At 37.0% G+C, this 14,050-nt stretch overlaps 1 protein-coding gene across 8 annotated transcripts in view; it reads left to right on the top strand.

The window, feature by feature from the left end:
• The window catches only part of LOC123676913 (potassium voltage-gated channel subfamily H member 6-like), a 281,964-nt gene that overhangs the window by 68,342 nt on the left and 199,572 nt on the right, over positions 1–14,050 (top strand). The gene's annotated exons all lie outside the window — the stretch shown is intronic.

The following is a 14,050-nucleotide window of genomic DNA, read 5'->3' as shown; positions in this document are numbered from 1 at the left end:
TTACTGTCTGCCCTGAACCTTTCAGTGATATAGGCAAATATACGTACAATAAAGAGTTTCAATATAAGAAAAAAACTGAAAGAGAAACATTCTGGCGGAATCTTCATGGTTTGGACCATTCCAAGAAGTTTCTTCGAAACTTTAACATTTCGAGATCCAAAAATTATCTGGATCTCATCAAGAACGTACTACACCTCCTCACTGGATTCCTCACAGGGCAATGTCGCCTTAGGAAACACCTCAAGAGAATGGGTCTAGCAGAAGACGAGTTTGGATGAAGAAGAAACTCCGAATCACCTGGTGACGTAATGCCTCGCCCTCACTAGCCAACACAAAATTTTTTATGGGCAAGAAACTTGTAGAAATAAGGAATTGGCCTCCTCAAAGCCATCTCAGATTTTGGAGTTCATTAGAACTCTGGAACAGCTGTAAAGCTGTAGATCACGTTATGAAGATAATAACTCTGATGGGGAGTACAATAGACCATTAGCTCACAGTGAAACGGAATCTCCCTAATTAAATCCCAATCTTAATTTTGCTATATGGTATCGAGAGCCTAAGAAATATTGCTTAGGAGAAGTTACCTGCTCCAATCTAAACTGGTTGAAGCTTATCCACGACTCATAGCAGCTGATCTGTGATGGAGTGCTTGGGCTGTTGTCTATGACCTTTCTTGTTTTAATGTGTTGTTCCAAGAGATGTTTTTCCCTGCTTTCGGGATTTTGAGACATCTTTTGTAGCTGGCTGGGTACGGAACCCTTCAATCGAAGTACTTCGCTTGCATTGACAGCTTTCTTGTACTCTCTTGCGCACTACTTGACGCACCTTGGATCATCTCTGCAGTTTCCCTTTTGCAGTATGTGGTGGAACCCCTGACATATATGGTTGTGCCGCATTTCTGTGGATTTGTTTATCGGTCTGTATCGATTAATTTTGAAAGAATTTATCATACCTCATACCTAAATCGAACTGAGACTTTACTCTTTAGGATTTTCAAGGCAAAATCACCAAATATATTGATAAAAAAGAATGCCTCTTCACAAGTATTAATGAGTAATAGCAACTACTAATGTTGAAGTACACATATGATTATATTTGACATTATCTCCAAATTATGAGCTGGCTTATTTTAAATTCAAGTGTATTGAACTGAAAGTTTTTTCAAAATCGTACTTGTAGAATTATTTATTTAATTTCCGTGTCCATAATTTTTGCACAGTTCCAACCTCATATTTTTGAGGAATCAAATAAATCAAGGAAGCCCTCCTACAAAGTCAGGATAATGTATGGAGTAGCAAAAATACGATATCCGTATTGCGGAAATAATAAAATTGAGTTATAACCCGAAACACCATAATTCTCATATTTCCCGACATATCTCTTCGATGCAGGGACTTATTTAAAGTTGTTTTACTACCGACATTGCAATGAACAATATAAACAATATGTCATAAAAAGGTTTTCAGTATCTGAAAACACACTAAGGAATTTTATTACCCTTTTTTGATCCGAAGCGCGTGATTCGAGAATGGCTCGACTAAAACATGAGATTGAGGACTAAAATGTTAACGTGAATTGGCAGAAACGATTGTATGTTAAACGGACGTTGACCATTGGTTCAAATGAATGGGACCTTCGCAAAGAAAACAGCAAATTTTCATATATTTAACTCATTTTCAACAGTTGAATGAATTTGTTCTGAAGTTTAGATGCTGAAGTTCAATTTAAAGGGTAAGGACCATTGAAATCAGGTGACCAATTTGGACTTATTAAGACTTTATCAAGTTAAGTTCATTTATGGTGGGTATAATGAAACTTTGAACGTGGTGATTCACTCGATCAAATCATTACTGTGTTCAATTTCAATTCATTTTCAACAATCAACGAGTTGATCGGTCAATCAAGGTTTTATAAAACTCGTCGTTAGTAGAATAAAGCTAAAGATAATCAATCTTAGAATACAGAGAATATTGAAAATCAAATAAAAATATTAAATTGAATTATACCTTCAACAAAGTGTTACAATTAATTTCCAATATTCTCTGAACACAGATTGATCATCTTTATTCGACAAAATGAATTTGCTTTGCTGAAGTCTCGAACTCCAGTTTTTTTTTTCCATCTCTTTGGAATACGTCCCCCAAATGGTCTACGTGTATATGGAATCTGTGTTTCCACCCATTGGTCAGCCTTTCTCCTGACATCTTCTCTACATGGTCTCTCCAGGATCTTCTGCTTGCTCTGATCCATCTGACCACATCCTGCACCTCCAGTTTCTCCCTTATGTCTGTACTCCTTACATGATTTCTGAGTTTAACTACTTTGATGCATCTTAAAATTCTCATTTCTGTTGTTCTTGCCATTCTCTTAGTTGAAGATGATCTTTTGACTAAGTGCTCACAGTGTATGAGCACTGGTCTCACACACGCTTCATACATGCGAGTTTTCGCTTTGTTGCTCATGGTTTTGTTGGTCTGGATTACATCTCTCAGACAGCCTCTTTTGCTCGAACCTACTTCTTCTGGAACTCATCGTACACTGGATAGTGCTACTCCTAGATAGTGGAATCTCGACACCTGTTCTATTATTCTGTTTTTGATTACTATCTTAAATCGGATGGGATCTTTGGCGATGACTATGGTCTTAGATTTCTCACAGCAGATACTCATGTCTAATTTTTCTGGGGCTATTTTGAACTTGATACAGGAGGCGTTATAGGTCGTCTCTGCTATCACATAATCTTCAGAGGGCGATTTCCCATCTGATAGCAGGCTCTGATCTTTCTGACTTCCAATTATTCGATTCATTACAAGATTGAACAGCAATGAACTCAGGCTATCTCACTGTTGTATGTCGGTGGAAATGGGCCATGTGGATCTCCTCAGATAACTCACAGTTTGTTTTGATCATTGCAGTGTTATCGGTGTTGATATTTTTTATTATTTTAAATTTCTTTTACCTATGTTTCTACATTGAAGGAAGCTAGATCATCGCAGAGTCTTATTCGGTCAGAAGCGTTCGTTAAGTCGAGGAAACACGTGATTTCAATGGTTCTAACCCTGTAAATTGAACTTCAAGATGTTTCCTCAAGGCACTGTCGACTTTGCTGTGTTACTCGACAAGTTACACAATTATGGAGTGAGAGGAATCAAATGATTGCCTCTTACTTGCCTGATAGGGATCTGGTGATTACTTACTTGGATCACAGATCGAATGCAATAGTTATAAAGCGTGGCGTCCAACAGGGTTCGGCGCTTGGACCGATCCTCTTTTTGATTTATATCAACGACTTGATGTGTAGTGTGAATACATACGCTGAATACTGTTGTTCTATTTAGTTCAATAGTACTCATGTTCATGAAATTGATGCACAGTTTTACGTTTCTATGAGAATTATTAGTGGAACTATTAGATCTACACCTTTACATTGGTTATCGTTGCTATCACATTATAGGTCCGCCTTATATTCGACAGGTTACAGTCAAGAAATCTTGGGATAAATTTCATTTCTACCCTTACTTACTTCCAATATCTTACGTCCCAGATACTAGACCTGCTAGATTAAAGACACGCATGACGCGATACTTTATGGATTAATACTTTCCTTCGATCTAATGGAAGTGACAGGGAAATTTGGCGTTCGGAATGGAATTCTTGTAATGTCATCAACAAAAGTCTTATCGTTGATCCCTCAGAGAAAGTTCTAGGTTTCAATCTTTCTAGGAAAATTTGGTGTATGTATTTTAAATCGACTAAGGACTGGTCATGCTCTTCAAATGGCATTCTATTGATAGCCCACTATGTGAGTATGGTGTAGAATAAACCATTGACCACTTGGTGAATACTTGTCCCATATATAAATTTCATGGTGGAAGATTTTTCGAAAATTTTCAGTGGTACTTCAAGAGATATTGATTTTTAAGTTCGATAATATCCTCAGAATTCTCTTTCTCTTCTGCATTTGACATAAAATTCGAATCGCACCAACCAGTTTTATGGCGAAGATATTTATATAATTGCAGCTCTGAATTGGATTTATTTATCCAGAATGAATCTTCCTTATCTCTTTGTGAATGATTGCTCTCTAAAAAACGAATTTCTCCGAAAATTTACAACCTAATTTGCAGTGGAACAAAATGAGTCGAGATGAGGAATTCCTCTTGTAGTCTGAGGCGTCGAGACTCGAATAATTTCCATTTTTCCCAACTCGAGAGAACCAACACATCTTTGTTTTGAAGTTGCTGGCTCTTTTCTTGACGGCCTTTAATATATCTCGGGAAAATAATAATGAAACCCGAATGGAGGAACTTCCTCTAGAAAATTTGGAATAAATAGGATTCATTTGACAGTTAATCCTTCATTTTCGTAGTCTGCTTCATTCGTTATCTGAAGATTACCTACTTGTTACGAGCTGCTCTTAGCGCTAAGACCCTATTTTTTTCAGGAAAAACAGTAGAGCCCTCATAAACTTTATTTGTTATCAGTTGCAATGAAGTGGAATGGAGCTGACGTGTTGTTTTCTGTTTCGAAAAAGTGAAAATCGAAATTTATTATAATTCATATAAAACAAATTACAATAACTACAATTCAAGAGGGATTGCATATCGATATTCTTTTCAATCTCGAATGATTATCAGTCGCTTTTCTCAAAGAGAAAGTGTGGAAAATCTAGGGTTTTTCAATTAAAGGTTTCATTTTGAATAGCCTGCTATCTGGCAGCTGCTATCTTTGATGACATTTGACATTTGATAAGTGAAAACTACGCCATTACTAAAAATGAAACGATACATGCTTCAACGACGCAATGAATAAATTTTGAAAATCACTACAAAAAAGGTGACCCACACAGTTCGCAAAGTGAAGCACTTTTGGGCCGTAGTGAAGCACTTCCTCGGCCGGCAACAGTGAAACTGGTGGAAAATTTTGAGCGGTTGGGACACGTAAGAGACTTGAAATATCGAGACTGTGTGCGTCGCTCAAGAACAACCGAGAATATTGCTGATGCTGCAGCCCGTAATGTTGACGAAAACCCATGTTTGAAGAAACCTAGTCGATCTTGGAAAATAGGCTTTCTAAAAACGACATTATACAAGAAGTATTTTGCATAAAGACTAAGGTCTTAAGACATTAAAAGTTTAGTTAACACAAGCAACGTCATATCTTCGCTGATTGGATCCTTGAAATGCATTAAAATAATCTGGATTCTCATCTTCAGTGATGAGGACGAATTTTGCCTCGGATGCAACGTTAATATGCAGAATTGCTTTATTGTTGATTAATTAGGCTGACATGTTTCGGCACAATTTGCCATTTTTAAAGCCATAACGTAATTTGAGTTCTTATTCAAATATATATAACTTGCTTCTCCCAATCAAGCCACGAACTCACGAAATGATGAAATATTAAAAAAAAATTAAAGAATGTTAAGAAATAAACCATCTAAATCTTTATAACGAAATGAAAATTATGCGTTTAAATTGATTTTTCGTGAACCGAAATTTGTCAGAATCTTCATGAAATAAAACCAATGAATGATGATACTTCATTCACTGGTCTCAAAAAGCTCCTGGACGGAATTTCCATCTTCGAATCACTGCTAAATCACTACAAAAATCGACCCATTCTTGAAATGATTGGTGACTAGTGATGAAAAGTGTAGATCACTTACGACAACGTCGAGCGAAAACGGTGTGTTTAGAGGGATTGGCAGGGGATTATCTACAATGATCTGCTCCCCTCACGGCACAACTATTTACTCGGAACTGTCATCAGTTGGACCGTCTGAATAGAGTTGTTTGAGGTTGACTTCATGAAAAGTAAAGTTCTTATTACTCCAACTTCTTACAAATTAAGTGAATGCTGTGAACAAGAAATCTGACACTAGAGCCCCCTGCTAATAAAAATCACAAGTATAATTAATCAAACCGCATAAATAACTTAAAGAATGAAGGAACTGCCAAAAACTGTCCAAAAACTATTTTGACAATTTTGGATCCAATGTTTTAAGTTGTTACTACCACAAATACTACTTGATCTAGAAGGTGTTGCTTCCTGCAAACATTATACTTCATACAATTTTTTGTGGCTTATCATCGAATGTCGTCAAAAAAATAGTTCCACCTTTGGCATTCTTTATTCTTACATTATTTGTACTTTCCAATTTTCATTGTTTTGGAATCGCCGCAACACCTAAAAATCTGTATATTTCTTTTTCTTAGTTTTTGGAGGAGGGGATATACAAAATCAGACTCAATTTGTTTTTGTACATATTCTGAGCTGCATAAGCTACATGAAAAAAGTTCAGGTTCAGACATTTCGAATTCAGACAAAACGCATAACAAATACACACTTAAAAAAAAACGAAACAAGCCAAGCGTATCCTTCTAAATATGAAATATAACTCATTTGCTGAGTAGCAGAGTACAAGTTCAGACACGTTGCGCAATAATATATTGAAACTTCAAACTGTTTGAAGAAATTTTATTTCAAGCCAAACCTAAAGATGCAGAAACCCAGTCAAGTCAAACTTTTTTACATAAAAAGTTTGATTTTCAAGTCAAATCAAGTTTGTGAGTGAAATCGAATTAGTTTGACTTGAATGCATCTCTACGTCTGAAGGAAGCAATCCTCCAGAAGTGGCCAGATTTGGCCAATAGGAGAGGAAATGTGTTCCATCAGGACAACGCCAGACTACACACTTCGATAGTGACTCGCCAGAAGCTCCGGTAGCTTGGCTGGGAGGTTCTTATTCATCCGCCTTATAGTCCGGACTTGGTACCAAGTGATTACCATCTTTTTCTGTCCATGGCGAACAATTTTGCGGGTGAAAAATTAGCTTCAACAAAGGCTTGTGAAAATCGACTGTTTCAATATTGTCGCCAATAGGGAGGAGGGATTCTATGAGTGTGGCATAATGATATTACCTTTAAAATGGCTGCAAGTTATCGAACAAAACGGCTTATATTTGACCTGAATCTGATCATTCTAACTATGGTAATTGAAGCCTTGTTCTACATGGAAAAATAATGGATTTTTCTTTACCTTACCTCATTTTGCACTGACCGACTAAACGTGTAAAACGTGTAAAATGCTATAAAAAATCTACAAATTCATCTCAGAAACACAAAAATAAACAGTGCACATATCATGAAATTTCCAGAATCTAATCCTATTTGACTTACATAGAAACGCTCTCCCATTGCATTATCGTATTTCCCCATGTCAATCAATCTTCCCCGCGAGCGTTCCTCCCGATACCGTGCGACGATCGAAGAAATAAATATTTACCAGTTCTCAAAGCCGAAATCATCAACCGAATAGCCATAAGGCTCGTCGTTTCAGCACAAATCTCGTTAGGATATTTTTAGCGGATCCCGACCCAAAACGACGACGTTCGCAGCTTCGTGAATATAGGAGCGTCGTCGTGTGACGTCACTTCGGACGCCTATTGGTCAGGAGCGACGTCACAGGTTCATAACTATGACATAAAGAGTTGGCCGAGCAGGCACGTATCGAGGTTAGAATTGGTTCAGTTCCGATTGTTATCACCGTCTTGAATGATGACATCTCAGCTTCTGTGATGGATGCACGTCCTCCTTTATTGGAGGTGTTTTGGGAGCAAGGTTCTTGGAAAGTGTGTCGTTCGTCGATTTGGTATGAAAGAGATGCTCTGTTCGTGATTATTCTATAACTGCGGTTGTTAGAATACGATTAGCCTTGAGATTCCGTTTCGATTCGGTATTTCATTGAAATTTGTTCTTATTTACTAAGTTGGAATCGTACCGAGAATGGATCTACGAAACTGAAAATATGTGATGGATGTTTTATTGAAAGCTTGAGAATTGTAAATGAGGCAGACATTGCGTTGAAATTAATTTTATATTATTATGATCTGGTAGATATTTTCAAGGCATTTATTTTTGAATACATAAGCGTTCAACTTCCTTTCCGCCGTTTTTTCCGGAATTCGAATGAAAAACTGGTTATGTATTTATGATACAAAGTATTGTCCATCGCTGGTCACTACTTTATTCCATTTTTTGGGCAGCGTACGAATCCCGCGTTGAAAAAACGGCCCATTTTCTGAAGTGATCCAAGAATCGATCCAATTTTTTACTTCTTCATATGACCGGAAGTGCTGGTCAGCCAGGCCATGTGCCTTCGACTGAAACAAGTATTAGTCTGAGGGAAAAATGTCTGGAGAATACGGCAGGTGGGGTAGGACTTCCCATTTAAACGTTTCCAAGTATGTCTTGACAACTTTCGCAACATGGGGTCGACCATTGTCATTCTGTAAAATCACTTATCATGTCTCTCGTTTTGTTGCTGCCGTTTGTCTTTCAATGCTCGGCTCAAACGCATTAATTGCGTTCGATAACGATCACCTGTGATTGTTTCAATCAATTTTAACAACTCATAATACATTATGCCAAACTGGTCCCACCAAATACTGAGCATGAACTTAGGACCGTGAATATTCGGTTTGGCCGTCGACGGGGAAGTATGGCCGTGATATCCTCATGATTTTCTGTGCTTGGGGTTCTCGTTATGAACCCATTTCAAGTCTCCAGTCACAATGGGATGTAGAAATCCTTCCGTCTTTGCCTTGCAAGCAGCTGTTCACAAGCAAACAAACGCCGTTCAACATATCCCGGCTTCAACTCGTACAGTACCCAATTTCCTTGTTTCTTAATCATTCCCATGACTTTCAGGCGTTTTGAAATGGCTTGTTGCGACACTCCCAATGATCCTCCCAATTCTTGTTGCGTTTGACGAGTCTTGATCAAGTAATGCCTCAAATTTTCTATGTATCTTCGAAAAACTTCTCCCTGTCAACCGTCAAGCTGGTCTTCGACGTTTAAATCACCGTTCTTGAAGCGTTGAAACCACTCTCGGCAAGTTCTGTCACTGATAGCGACCTCACCATAGGTATTTGAGAGCATTCGATGAATCTCAGCCGCAGATTTATTCATATTAAAGCAGAAAATTAAAAACTCCCGCAAATGACGAAATTTTGGCTCGTAAACTGACATAGTTTATCGTGAATAACTTTATGATGCAGACACAAATCGACGAATATTTCGATGGCGTTATCTTTCTAATTGTTTCCTTATTGTATGACATCTACGATCTATTTATTTCGACTTCCACTTACAGCTACAACAAGTTGTACAACTAATATGATTTCCGAAATATGTCTGCCGCGGTTACTAGTTACATAGTTCATTCCAATATCCAATTCTTCTCTAATTTTTCCAATTAATCTGGCCGTATGGCGTTAATGGTGGAATGAAAATTGGTTTCCAATGCTTCAAGAGTTGGACTTAACATATCCCCAAAAAAATAATCGAGAGGCATTGAGTCACACGAACGAGGGGGTCAGTTAACAGGACCACGTCTGGAAATAAAGTTTTCCCCAAATTGATATAATTGCGATGAATGATGGTTGAGGTCGTTGTATAGCAAGTTGCGCCGTCTTGTTAGAACCAAATTTCGTCGATGTTTTACTGATTCATTTTCGGAAACAAAGAATCGATTAGCATGGCTCCATAGCGCTCCTTTTGCAGCTCATTTCGAAAGAAATAAGAACCGATGATGAGGCCAGCTTGTAAACAACACCACCAAACAGACAATTTTAATGGATTGATAATAGTGATAGCTTAAGGATTGTCTTTGCTCTATATATGGAAATTTTGCTCATTGACGAAGCTATTTACCAGGAATGAACTTCATCACTAAACACAATTGTTCGGTAAAGCCAATATCCTAACGTAAAATTTTTCACGTAGTTGAAAGCCAATGGCCAAAAAAAAAGCTTAACTCTTGACTGGGTTAAAAAATAATGATGAACTTTATAGAGTGGTTCAATGTCCAGTAGATAAAATTATATAGGAAATTTTAAGATAAAATGTCAATATAATATACATATACTTCCAATTGCGTTCAATAACGGAGGTTTTTGTGAGAGGAAAGAAATGATCATAATGAATTGATCTCTTTAAAATATGTATTTACAACTGTCCAAAGAACAGATGAACAATTTGGATCCTAATGCATACTATATCGCAGTAATCGAGAGGATTTGATCTAAGAACATTGGAGATTACGTCATTTCACTGCCTGGAGACTCTTCATTAGTGAGATGGAGCATCAGCTCTTAACAAGATAGAAATTCCTTTGATAAATAGAAGACCCCTACGTCGATGAAAAGGACACAGAAGTGATCTATGGCTTGAGACATATGTGGAAAATGTGATGAATATTCATTTCTGAAGGGCCAACGTAACAGTTTTAAAACATTTAAACACCTCTATAGGAGAAACGATCGATTCAGTGACCTACGAACTGTTATCTGTAAGTGAAGTGATAGCAAGTATCAATCAATTCATAAAGTGGTGATTCGGTTAGTTAGCTGAAATAAAATCAATTCAGGAAACGTATTAAAGTCTAAAAATTTAGAAGGAATTGGATAGCAAAAAGTGAATGTTTTAAAAGAAAGAAGTTAAAGGTATAGGATAAATTACTATCTGATAATCTGAATGAGTAGAAATATTCAGATAATGGAAAAAAGAAGAATGCGCGAGTAGGATAATTCATCCATAGCATACCTAATCAATCATAATAAAAATAATGATAGGGGTCTTTATTTTAACCTTAGCGAAGTCAATATAATTAATTTGAACAAAATATTTTCATTTGAATAACCATTCAACAACTTCTAGAATTTGACTGAAATTGTCCTTGATTGAAATCAAACAAAAAAATGAAGGAAGTAGGTACAGACATCGAAAACTTGTAAGGCAAAATGATAACCTGATGATAAAACCAAACAAGCACCATCCGAAAAGCTGCATTGAAAGGAAAGGTACTACCGAGAAATAAAGAAGGCAGGGATCTGACGGACATCATGGAACTCATCTGCACGTTGGCAGATTGAAAGCCTACTGGAATTTTTCAGAAACAAGCAAGTACATCGGAGGTCTATAAAATACTGAGTGAAGCAGACGAATCAACACCTTCACAACTTCACAGGGAGCAATTTTCATATAACCACCAGACAAACCAAGAAAAACTGCAAGGATGGAGAGAGAACCCGTACATGAGAGCCATTAAAGCGTCGAATGGGTCTTGATATCAACCTCAGCGGAATCAATAAAAATGATTTCAACAAAATTTCTTCAATTGAATAACCTTTTAACATCTTCTGGAATTTGACTGAACTTGTCCTCGATTGAAATCTAACCAGAAAATGAAAGAAGCACTGTTCTGAAGTGGAGAGCTTTCGAGCGCTTATATGTATGTTCATGTTCATACGCCAATTGCACCATTGGAGAGCACCCAACTGTAATGTGAAACGTGAGTAATAAATCAGATCTCGAGTATATAAACCTTCATACATATATGATATATACAGTTCTGTCGTCTCCAAGGACATAATTGGTTTATGGATGAAAGAGCGTTCTGACTTCACGCCAGTGCTTCCTCATATTTTTTGTCGCTTGAATTTTTCATGATTCTGCTTACGCAATTTAATCGAGATTTCGTAGAAAGACTGGAATTGTTATTTTTTTGATATTCTGCTTGAATTATAATGGTTCTGACATTACCATTAACACGACGCTTGGAATTGATATTTTAAAATCGAAACCTGCGGGATGAGAATATTGGATTCTTGATAGCTCTGAAAATAGCATATTTCAGATTGGAAATGAAATGTTTAGAAAATTCGGGGATAATAAATGTAGATTAAAGGGGATTTATTTGTGCCACGACCTTATGGTGTATAATGTGCCCTCCATCAGGGCTGTTCTCGCTATTAGTCATCATATTCTCTATAGCTCGCCCCCCAAGTTTCCACACATCGTTCGATTGCGAGTATGTCTGCCCGAAAGACACTAGGATAGTGAGCATTTGGTGCCAGTCCGTGTCATAGTTTTAGAACGATCTATGTATCAGTTGATGGTATTCTTTTTGAGAGTTGGACACTGGTATTTAATATAATAAAAGACCCCTTCTTTGATAGAGGTTCCAATAGTCAATATTACTATGATTATCTGAAAGGCAAGACCAATCATTACAGGAATGTAAGATGATGGTCAAGCAGTTATTTTCTCTTCGTTAGTTTATTTTTTCGATTTTATCAATAAATGCTACCTGGCACCCTGTGCTTCTGTAAGTTATTAAGTCACATTCCATATTTAAACTTATTAATGAGTTCTTCTCGAAGGAAATTCAAATCTAACAATTCATTATTATCTCAGCTACATTGTTTGGTGTTAAAATATAGAATTAATAGAAAATTGAAATGATATTCATTACCAAGAGTTATTGACTTGGAGAACTGTCAGCACCTTCGACCAAATTAAATTGTTCAGATTTGATCAGATATTATTGCCAGGCATCTTATAATCCTGCTTCTCTGAATAAAGACGTTATTTATTTATTTATTTATTTATTTATATCCAAACAAATTAGAAGAATTTTTAAAAATTGTTGATTTCAAACAGTAAAGCTAGTTAAGATAAATTCAGTAGATATTAGCAGAGGAAATGTGGACGGAGCATCATACATTTCAACGTATGATACAAGAGCATAGATAAAAACCTCGTCAAAAACTCTGTCTCCCCTTATAGGTTTTGTCATTAGTTTGTGTATTTGTTTACAGAATGGGCTGAGCTATTTATATTGAAGGGCTTCTTCTTCATCTAATTAAAATCCTTTCGTTTCACCAGAAGTTCACGAACTCTAAAAACAAAGAAGAAAAGAACCATAAAAGAGTAATGAATGTTACAATTTCCATTACATTAATTCGAAGTTAGCGACCCATTCTGAATTTGAAGTTTGAGAACCACCATAAAATTTATAAATTGGACAAGTATTCACCAAGTGGTCAATGGTTTTTTTCTAAGCCATCTCACGTAATGGGCTTTCAATATAATGCCATTTGAAGAGCACACTATTGCAACGACCATGACCAGTAGGTACAACAAATTATCCTATGAAGATTAAAACTTGGAACTTTCTCTGAAGGATCAACGATTAGAATTTTGTTGAGAACATTACATGAACTCCATTCCGAATGTCAAATTTCCTTGTCACTCCCATAAACTTAAAGGAAAGTATTAATCCATAAAGATTTACGTGACTTTAATCTGACAGTTCTAGTATCTGGGAGATGAGATACAATTTAAATGATGTACACATATCATCAGAAGTCTTGGCACCTCTATCAACTGTCAACTTGTTGAATGTAACATGAAAATTTTTTATGTATATATAAACCAGAAGAAAATGTTTCCTGTTCGGGAGAATACAGCTGTATTCAGAGTTAATCAGTTTTCAGCGAATAACGAGAGTTGTAATATTGAGAATAATCCATGAAAAATGCCAGGACATCCAATTTCTCAGTTTGACCGGGCAAGAATAGTAGCCCTACATCAAAAAGCTTCGTGGCACTACCAGATTGCGCAACATTTGAATATTCAGTGAGGCGCATAGTGGCCCTTTTCCTGGAAACTGGCAGCGTTGCCCAGAGACCGGTTTCTGGTCGATCCAGAGTAACAAAGGAAGATCATTATATCGAACGGTATCTGTAACAGCCATTCGAAGTGATGTTTTGGCGGGCAGTCTCAAATGGTACCATAAACAGACGGTTGTACTCCTCAAATTTAAGGGCAAGAAGACCTTCAAGAGTACCTCGGCTATCATCTGGACATAGAGCTATCCATCGGCGGAAGACAGAACCAAGACTGGCTTTTGTACCACAATGGCACAATGTACCCTTTTCGGACGAGTCACGATTCGGTTCATAAAGTGATAGGCCACGAAAGAATTTGGAGAGGTCCAGGCAGACTTGAGCGACTCAATTTCAGCCTGAAGGTAGTGCTCTTTCAAGGCGGATCAATAATGTTCTGGAGGGTATAATGTTCGGTCGCCGTACCCCTCTCATTATCGTTGAACGATCAATGACTGGTGTTATCTACTCGTAGAAAACATCGTTGAAACAATCATTGTTCCTCTGCTCAACAAATTTGGGGATAATTTCGATCAT

The sequence above is a fragment of the Harmonia axyridis genome, chromosome 3 (assembly GCF_914767665.1).
Source record: "Harmonia axyridis chromosome 3, icHarAxyr1.1, whole genome shotgun sequence".
NCBI lineage: Eukaryota > Metazoa > Arthropoda > Insecta > Coleoptera > Coccinellidae > Harmonia > Harmonia axyridis.
Note: the sequence above shows the minus strand (reverse complement) of the source record. Positions and strands in the feature narration are given on the sequence as shown.